This window comes from Hoplias malabaricus, chromosome 7 (assembly GCF_029633855.1).
Source record: "Hoplias malabaricus isolate fHopMal1 chromosome 7, fHopMal1.hap1, whole genome shotgun sequence".
Taxonomy (NCBI): domain Eukaryota; kingdom Metazoa; phylum Chordata; class Actinopteri; order Characiformes; family Erythrinidae; genus Hoplias; species Hoplias malabaricus.
Window position 1 is genome coordinate 3,970,932 of NC_089806.1, and position 6,000 is coordinate 3,976,931.

General features: G+C 55.8%; 15 non-coding genes across 15 annotated transcripts; all 15 read right to left on the minus strand.

Moving 5' to 3' along the window:
- Positions 1 to 96: 96 nt before the first annotated feature.
- On the minus strand, positions 97 to 168 carry trnah-gug (transfer RNA histidin (anticodon GUG)). The gene has a single exon. It is a non-coding gene; the product is annotated as a tRNA-His (tRNA).
- Positions 169 to 533: 365 nt separating this feature from the next.
- Positions 534 to 606, minus strand: trnam-cau (transfer RNA methionine (anticodon CAU)). Its single transcript has one exon. It is a non-coding gene; the product is annotated as a tRNA-Met (tRNA).
- A 172-nt stretch (positions 607 to 778) lies between these two features.
- On the minus strand, positions 779 to 851 carry trnar-acg (transfer RNA arginine (anticodon ACG)). Its single transcript has one exon. It is a non-coding gene; the product is annotated as a tRNA-Arg (tRNA).
- Positions 852 to 1,037: 186 nt separating this feature from the next.
- On the minus strand, positions 1,038 to 1,109 carry trnae-uuc (transfer RNA glutamic acid (anticodon UUC)). Its single transcript has one exon. It is a non-coding gene; the product is annotated as a tRNA-Glu (tRNA).
- An 802-nt stretch (positions 1,110 to 1,911) lies between these two features.
- trnam-cau (transfer RNA methionine (anticodon CAU)) lies at positions 1,912 to 1,984 on the minus strand. The gene has a single exon. It is a non-coding gene; the product is annotated as a tRNA-Met (tRNA).
- Positions 1,985 to 2,156: 172 nt separating this feature from the next.
- On the minus strand, positions 2,157 to 2,229 carry trnar-acg (transfer RNA arginine (anticodon ACG)). Its single transcript has one exon. It is a non-coding gene; the product is annotated as a tRNA-Arg (tRNA).
- A 185-nt stretch (positions 2,230 to 2,414) lies between these two features.
- trnae-uuc (transfer RNA glutamic acid (anticodon UUC)) lies at positions 2,415 to 2,486 on the minus strand. Its single transcript has one exon. It is a non-coding gene; the product is annotated as a tRNA-Glu (tRNA).
- Positions 2,487 to 2,851: 365 nt separating this feature from the next.
- On the minus strand, positions 2,852 to 2,923 carry trnah-gug (transfer RNA histidin (anticodon GUG)). Its single transcript has one exon. It is a non-coding gene; the product is annotated as a tRNA-His (tRNA).
- Positions 2,924 to 3,288: 365 nt separating this feature from the next.
- On the minus strand, positions 3,289 to 3,361 carry trnam-cau (transfer RNA methionine (anticodon CAU)). Its single transcript has one exon. It is a non-coding gene; the product is annotated as a tRNA-Met (tRNA).
- Positions 3,362 to 3,533: 172 nt separating this feature from the next.
- Positions 3,534 to 3,606, minus strand: trnar-acg (transfer RNA arginine (anticodon ACG)). Its single transcript has one exon. It is a non-coding gene; the product is annotated as a tRNA-Arg (tRNA).
- Positions 3,607 to 3,792: 186 nt separating this feature from the next.
- trnae-uuc (transfer RNA glutamic acid (anticodon UUC)) lies at positions 3,793 to 3,864 on the minus strand. The gene has a single exon. It is a non-coding gene; the product is annotated as a tRNA-Glu (tRNA).
- Positions 3,865 to 4,229: 365 nt separating this feature from the next.
- trnah-gug (transfer RNA histidin (anticodon GUG)) lies at positions 4,230 to 4,301 on the minus strand. The gene has a single exon. It is a non-coding gene; the product is annotated as a tRNA-His (tRNA).
- Positions 4,302 to 4,666: 365 nt separating this feature from the next.
- trnam-cau (transfer RNA methionine (anticodon CAU)) lies at positions 4,667 to 4,739 on the minus strand. The gene has a single exon. It is a non-coding gene; the product is annotated as a tRNA-Met (tRNA).
- Positions 4,740 to 5,167: 428 nt separating this feature from the next.
- Positions 5,168 to 5,239, minus strand: trnae-uuc (transfer RNA glutamic acid (anticodon UUC)). Its single transcript has one exon. It is a non-coding gene; the product is annotated as a tRNA-Glu (tRNA).
- Positions 5,240 to 5,604: 365 nt separating this feature from the next.
- trnah-gug (transfer RNA histidin (anticodon GUG)) lies at positions 5,605 to 5,676 on the minus strand. Its single transcript has one exon. It is a non-coding gene; the product is annotated as a tRNA-His (tRNA).
- Between the last annotated feature and the right edge of the window lie 324 nt (positions 5,677 to 6,000).

Sequence of the window (6,000 nt, forward strand, 5' to 3'; positions counted from 1 at the left end):
TGCAAGAGGGCTTTGGATGAAGGCCAGGCCTGCCAGCCGCACAAAAGAGCGGCTGCTGGTCCCGAAGGCGAGCACTACCCGCTCGCAGCGAGAGCCTGCCGTGACCCGGATTCGAACCGGGGTTGCTGCGGCCACAACGCAGAGTACTAACCACTATACGATCACGGCGCGCCACCGCTCAAGCCGCACCCGGCCTCCTCCCTTCCTTGGTGGAATGCTTCCCTGCTGACAAGAAGGCATTTCCTTGGCAAACAGACAGAACGCTCTTCCCTTCCCCTTTGTGGACTTGGCATTTCACATCAAACGGCAGCCATGACGGTGCGCCGTAACCATCTACCAAGACGCGAGTCTTCCGTGGCACTGGGAATTTACCGCCACCGCGGCTCGTATTCCAAATCAGAACAGATGTGCAGGGAACTCATGATTTGCACGTGGTGGCAGGGTGGTTTAGAGATTAGCTTAAGGGGCGCGTAGCAGCAAAAGGAAAGATGGCGTGAGCTGAACGGCACCCTACTAGTATTTAAAAACGGCGCTGCCCCGTGTGAGGATCGAACTCACGACCTTCAGATTATGAGACTGACGCGCTACCTACTGCGCTAACGAGGCCACCAAGGAGCTGAGATTCTCCAAAGTCAGCCCGTTGTCAGTTGCCTGTCTCAGGTTTTCGCCAACGCCCGCATTTCAGGACTGTTCTTTACAGGTTCCACACTTTCTTTGCACCCTGACTTCACAAGCGCTAAAGTGCTTATCAACCACCAAACGCACAAAGCAAAAAGTGCGAGCCAGCCAGGAGTCGAACCTAGAATTTTCTGATCCGTAGTCAGACGCGTTATCCATTGCGCCACTGGCCCCTTGCTCTGGTCTCTCTGCGTGGCATTTGCTTTACGTAAGGGAGACAACGGCCACGCCTCACTTGGGGAGGGAGAAGCAGAGCGCCTCCTAAAACTTTGTCTGTACGTGACGTCCAAGCCGCGCTGCAAAAGCACCAACCCCGCTTCTGTACAGGCTCGGAACACTTCGCTCAAAGCTTAAGTCCATTCCCATACCGGGAGTCGAACCCGGGCCGCCTGGGTGAAAACCAGGAATCCTAACCGCTAGACCATATGGGAAGCTTGCACTGCCCTCGGCTGGCCACCATGACCAATTTGTTACCTTCTTCTTCTCCCGTCTCTCCCTGCTGTCCTCCTGAGGCCAACTGGAGCTTTGCACCCTTCATCCTGATGGAACAGGCGGATGCGAAAACTGCTTGATTGCCTCTTGCCAGGCCCAGCGTCCAAGGAGTCCTAATCCTGCGCGTGGACAGAAAACATCCTTGAGCTCTCCGCTCCATAAGACAGGTGCATTTCCATTTGCAGCGCTGGCTGGCCCACTCTATGTCTGCAAGAGGGCTTTGGATGAAGGCCAGGCCTGCCAGCCGCACAAAAGAGCGGCTGCTGGTCCCGAAGGCGAGCACTACCCGCTCGCAGCGAGAGCCTGCCGTGACCGGGATTCGAACCGGGGTTGCTGCAGCCACAACGCAGAGTACTAACCACTATACGATCACGGCGCGCCACCGCTCAAGCCACACCCGGCCTCCTCCCTTCCTTGGTGGAATGCTTCCCTGCTGACAAGAAGGCATTTCCTTGGCAAACAGACAGAACGCTCTTCCCTTCCCCTTTGCGGACTTGGCATTTCACATCAAACGGCAGCCATGACGGTGCGCCGTAACCATCTACCAAGACGCGAGTCTTCCGTGGCACTGGGAATTTACCGCCACCGCGGCTCGTATTCCAAATCAGAACAGATGTGCAGGGAACTCATGATTTGCACGTGGTGGCAGGGTGGTTTAGAGATTAGCTTAAGGGGCGCGTAGCAGCAAAAGGAAAGATGGCGTGAGCTGAACGGCACCCTACTAGTATTTAAAAACGGCGCTGCCCCGTGTGAGGATCGAACTCACGACCTTCAGATTATGAGACTGACGCGCTACCTACTGCGCTAACGAGGCCACCAAGGAGCTGAGATTCTCCAAAGTCAGCCCGTTGTCAGTTGCCTGTCTCAGGTTTTCGCCAACGCCCGCATTTCAGGACTGTTCTTTACAGGTTCCACACTTTCTTTGCACCCTGACTTCACAAGCGCTAAAGTGCTTATCAACCACCAAACGCACAAAGCAAAAAGTGCAAGCCAGCCAGGAGTCGAACCTAGAATCTTCTGATCCGTAGTCAGACGCGTTATCCATTGCGCCACTGGCCCCTTGCTCTGGTCTCTCCGCGTGGCATTTGCTTTACGTAAGGGAGACAACGGCCACGCCTCACTTGGGAGGGAGAAGCAGAGCGCCTCCTAAAACTTTGTCTGTACATGACGTCCAAGCCGCGCTGCAAAAGCACCAACCCCGCTTCTGTACAGGCTCGGAACACTTCGCTCAAAGCTTAAGTCCATTCCCATACCGGGAGTCGAACCCGGGCCCCCTGGGTGAAAACCAGGAATCCTAACCGCTAGACCATATGGGAAGCTTGCACTGCCCTCGGCTGGCCACCATGACCAATTTGTTACCTTCTTCTTCTCCCGTCTCTCCCTGCTGTCCTCCTGAGGCCAACTGGAGCTTTGCACCCTTCATCCTGATGGAACAGGCGGATGCGAAAACTGCTTGAGTGCCTCTTGCCAGGCCCAGCGTCCAAGGAGTCCTAATCCTGCGCGTGGACAGAAAACATCCTTGAGCTCTCCGCTCCATAAGACAGGTGCATTTCCATTTGCAGCGCTGGCTGGCCCACTCTATGTCTGCAAGAGGGCTTTGGATGAAGGCCAGGCCTGCCAGCCGCACAAAAGAGCGGCTGCTGGTCCCGAAGGCGAGCACTACCCGCTCGCAGCGAGAGCCTGCCGTGACCCGGATTCGAACCGGGGTTGCTGCGGCCACAACGCAGAGTACTAACCACTATACGATCACGGCGCGCCACCGCTCAAGCCACACCCGGCCTCCTCCCTTCCTTGGTGGAATGCTTCCCTGCTGACAAGAAGGCATTTCCTTGGCAAACAGACAGAACGCTCTTCCCTTCCCCTTTGTGGACTTGGCATTTCACATCAAACGGCAGCCATGACGGTGCGCCGTAACCATCTACCAAGACGCGAGTCTTCCGTGGCACTGGGAATTTACCGCCACCGCGGCTCGTATTCCAAATCAGAACAGATGTGCAGGGAACTCATGATTTGCACGTGGTGGCAGGGTGGTTTAGAGATTAGCTTAAGGGGCGCGTAGCAGCAAAAGGAAAGATGGCGTGAGCTGAACGGCACCCTACTAGTATTTAAAAACGGCGCTGCCCCGTGTGAGGATCGAACTCATGACCTTCAGATTATGAGACTGACGCGCTACCTACTGCGCTAACGAGGCCACCAAGGAGCTGAGATTCTCCAAAGTCAGCCCGTTGTCAGTTGCCTGTCTCAGGTTTTCGCCAACGCCCGCATTTCAGGACTGTTCTTTACAGGTTCCACACTTTCTTTGCACCCTGACTTCACAAGCGCTAAAGTGCTTATCAACCACCAAACGCACAAAGCAAAAAGTGCGAGCCAGCCAGGAGTCGAACCTAGAATCTTCTGATCCGTAGTCAGACGCGTTATCCATTGCGCCACTGGCCCCTTGCTCAGGTCTCTCCGCGTGGCATTTGCTTTACGTAAGGGAGACAACGGCCACGCCTCACTTGGGGAGGGAGAAGCAGAGCGCCTCCTAAAACTTTGTCTGTACGTGACGTCCAAGCCGCGCTGCAAAAGCACCAACCCCGCTTCTGTACAGGCTCGGAACACTTCGCTCAAAGCTTAAGTCCATTCCCATACCAGGAGTCGAACCCGGGCCGCATGGGTGAAAACCAGGAATCCTAACCGCTAGACCATATGGGAAGCTTGCACTGCCCTCGGCTGGCCACCATGACCAATTTGTTACCTTCTTCTTCTCCCGTCTCTCCCTGCTGTCCTCCTGAGGCCAACTGGAGCTTTGCACCCTTCATCCTGATGGAACAGGCGGATGCGAAAACTGCTTGAGTGCCTCTTGCCAGGCCCAGAGTCCAAGGAGTCCTAATCCTGCGCGTGGACAGAAAACATCCTTGAGCTCTCCGCTCCATAAGACAGGTGCATTTCCATTTGCAGCGCTGGCTGGCCCACTCTATGTCTGCAAGAGGGCTTTGGATGAAGGCCAGGCCTGCCAGCCGCACAAAAGAGCGGCTGCTGGTCCCGAAGGCGAGCACTACCCGCTCGCAGCGAGAGCCTGCCGTGACCCGGATTCGAACCGGGGTTGCTGCGGCCACAACGCAGAGTACTAACCACTATACGATCACGGCGCGCCACCGCTCAAGCCGCACCCGGCCTCCTCCCTTCCTTGGTGGAATGCTTCCCTGCTGACAAGAAGGCATTTCCTTGGCAAACAGACAGAACGCTCTTCCCTTCCCCTTTGTGGACTTGGCATTTCACATCAAACGGCAGCCATGACGGTGCGCCGTAACCATCTACCAAGACGCGAGTCTTCCGTGGCACTGGGAATTTACCGCCACCGCGGCTCGTATTCCAAATCAGAACAGATGTGCAGGGAACTCATGATTTGCACGTGGTGGCAGGGTGGTTTAGAGATTAGCTTAAGGGGCGCGTAGCAGCAAAAGGAAAGATGGCGTGAGCTGAACGGCACCCTACTAGTATTTAAAAACGGCGCTGCCCCGTGTGAGGATCGAACTCATGACCTTCAGATTATGAGACTGACGCGCTACCTACTGCGCTAACGAGGCCACCAAGGAGCTGAGATTCTCCAAAGTCAGCCCGTTGTCAGTTGCCTGTCTCAGGTTTTCGCCAACGCCCGCATTTCAGGACTGTTCTTTACAGGTTCCACACTTTCTTTGCACCCTGACTTCACAAGCGCTAAAGTGCTTATCAACCACCAAACGCACAAAGCAAAAAGTGCGAGCCAGCCAGGAGTCGAACCTAGAATCTTCTGATCCGTAGTCAGACGGATCCATTGCGCCACTGGCCCCTTGCTCTGGTCTCTCCGCGTGGCATTTGCTTTACGTAAGGGAGACAACGGCCACGCCTCACTTGGGGAGGGAGAAGCAGAGCGCCTCCTAAAACTTTGTCTGTACGCGACGTCCAAGCCGCGCTGTAAAAGCACCAACCCCGCTTCTGTACAGGCTCGGAACACTTCGCTCAAAGCTTAAGTCCATTCCCATACCAGGAGTCGAACCCGGGCCGCCTGGGTGAAAACCAGGAATCCTAACCGCTAGACCATATGGGAAGCTTGCACTGCCCTCGGCTGGCCACCATGACCAATTTGTTACCTTCTTCTTCTCCCGTCTCTCCCTGCTGTCCTCCTGAGGCCAACTGGAGCTTTGCACCCTTCATCCTGATGGAACAGGCGGATGCGAAAACTGCTTGAGTGCCTCTTGCCAGGCCCAGCGTCCAAGGAGTCCTAATCCTGCGCGTGGACAGAAAACATCCTTGAGCTCTCCGCTCCATAAGACAGGTGCATTTCCATTTGCAGCGCTGGCTGGCCCACTCTATGTCTGCAAGAGGGCTTTGGATGAAGGCCAGGCCTGCCAGCCGCACAAAAGAGCGGCTGCTGGTCCCGAAGGCGAGCACTACCCGCTCGCAGCGAGAGCCTGCCGTGACCCGGATTCGAACCGGGGTTGCTGCGGCCACAACGCAGAGTACTAACCACTATACGATCACGGCGCGCCACCGCTCAAGCCGCACCCGGCCTCCTCCCTTCCTTGGTGGAATGCTTCCCTGCTGACAAGAAGGCATTTCCTTGGCAAACAGACAGAACGCTCTTCCCTTCCCCTTTGTGGACTTGGCATTTCACATCAAACGGCAGCCATGACGGTGCGCCGTAACCATCTACCAAGACGCGAGTCTTCCGTGGCACTGGGAATTTACCGCCACCGCGGCTCGTATTCCAAATCAGAACAGATGTGCAGGGAACTCATGATTTGCACGTGGTGGCAGGGTGGTTTAGAGATTAGCTTAAGGGGCGCGTAGCAGCAAAAGGAAAGATGG